Consider the following 1,923-nt stretch of genomic DNA (forward strand, 5'->3'; position numbering starts at 1 on the left):
CCAAAAAGTGCTATCTTCAGTCAGTCCTTCTTGTGAAAATTCAAGCAGGTTTTTGATAGGTTGGCCTAGACCTGATGTCAGCCTGAGGAGTGAAAGATGCAAAAGACTGGCAGCCATGATGCTGGAGGTTACTTTTACCTTTTGCTCAGTGTGTTTTTCTCACCTTTAATTGGCCTAAGCCCAATCTGCAGAGCATTTCATGTCTTTTCTTTTCCTACCTTTATAAATGTAAAAGCTTGCTACCTTTATGTTCTTGTTTTGTCCAATTCTTTGTTCAGGACAAGAACCTAGAATCTCTAGGAGTCCCCAGCACCCCAGCACCCAGTAATAACCTGAGTAGCTGGTATTATAGGCATGCACTATCATGCTTGTTTTTCAATTTTATTAGAAAACCAAGGCAATAAAAAAAGACTAAGGCTAGACTACAAGACATATGTAACTACTGATACTTGTAGTTACAGAAGATTCTGGTGAACCCATAGCCTCCCTAAAAAAGCAGATTCAACCACTGCTTTCAGTTGTAGCTTTAATAACTTTAAAAAGTGAAACTCTCCCAGGAATGCCTAGTTTTGTCAGACATTTTTGCTTTAATTCTCTAGTAGAAAGACATACAAGGGGAAGAAAAAATAAAAGCATAATATTAGGTGCTTCATAATTTTGCCTAGACTCCAGTCTTTTTTGTTTTTTGAGACAGGGTCTCACTATGTAGTTGATCTGGAACTCACTATGTGGCCCAGGCTGGTCTCGAACTCACAGTGATCCTCCTGCCTTAGCCTCTAGAGTGCTGGGATTACAGGCATGCGCCACCATGCCCAGACGCCAATGTTGAAAGGTCACATCTTAAAGAGGTACTAAGGATGCGATAGGAGGAAGTATTTATCCCTTCATATGCTGGGTAATCCACATGTCCAGCTTACATCAAACCGTGTTTGAGATCATTTAATAATCCCCTTTAATTTCTGTAAAACTAATATCTTGATAATCTCAATGATTTGGTAAATTAATGATTAGGCTGAAGCCATAAACTAGATTATATTTATATGATAGCTATTCTGTTTATGAACTGGGTCAAAGTCAGCTTCTTCCAGGATGCTGTCTTTGCTTAGCTGCCCTTTTCTAAGCCTTGTCAACAGTTACTATTTCTTAGGATCACCCTGATCATTTTGCATTTCAAAAACTGTCTTGTGAGGGTTTGACTTCTGTGTATGTTTTGAGTCTTTCATCAGATTGTGAAGGGAAAAGTTGCTCCTGCGGATTCCACAATAAAGCCCATTCACACCCTGCGGATCTTCTGATCTTCTCAGAAGGCTCATGGCGGATGTGGGCTCATCTTCAGTCTGGAAGCGCTGACAGCAAGACCAGCTGGTAGCGTTTGTGGCAGCGGAGCAGCCTCTGCTTCACGCACGTCGCCGGGTCCTCGGCTCATCTTCTCAGGCGGCCGTCACGGCCCCACCGCGAAGCGTGGTGACACGCAACACGGATCCAGGCCGGTCGGTGCGCTGCCTCCGTGGTCATGCTGTCCCCGACATCCTGGCTGTGAGGAGGGGGACTCGAGGAGGACAGCAAGGGGCGCCAGGCTCCCCATCCCGGGCCACACCGCCCCTTCTGGTCCGCGCGTGGGGCCTGGCCACGCCCGCGGCGAGCGCAACCTTGACAGGCTTTCCTCCACTGCGTGCTGTTCCACGGGAGGGAAGGGAAGCAGGACGTGTGTTTCCTCACACTGTCGCCCGTCCCAGACGCTTAAGGCGGCCCGTCGCGCCTCTGAGGCAGCGCAAGCGTGGACGCGAGCACACGCAGACCCACGGCCATCCGCTTCCCGCAGCGAGGACGCTGAAGTCCCACAACCGTTACTCGGCGGCAGAGCGGAGAGGGCGGCCGCCAATCAGAGCCCGAGACCAACCCTGATTGGACGGCGGGGAAGGG

This window comes from Fukomys damarensis, unplaced genomic scaffold (genome assembly GCF_012274545.1).
Source record: "Fukomys damarensis isolate Sample0158 unplaced genomic scaffold, DMR_v1.0_HiC HiC_scaffold_15, whole genome shotgun sequence".
Taxonomy (NCBI): Eukaryota; Metazoa; Chordata; class Mammalia; order Rodentia; family Bathyergidae; genus Fukomys; species Fukomys damarensis.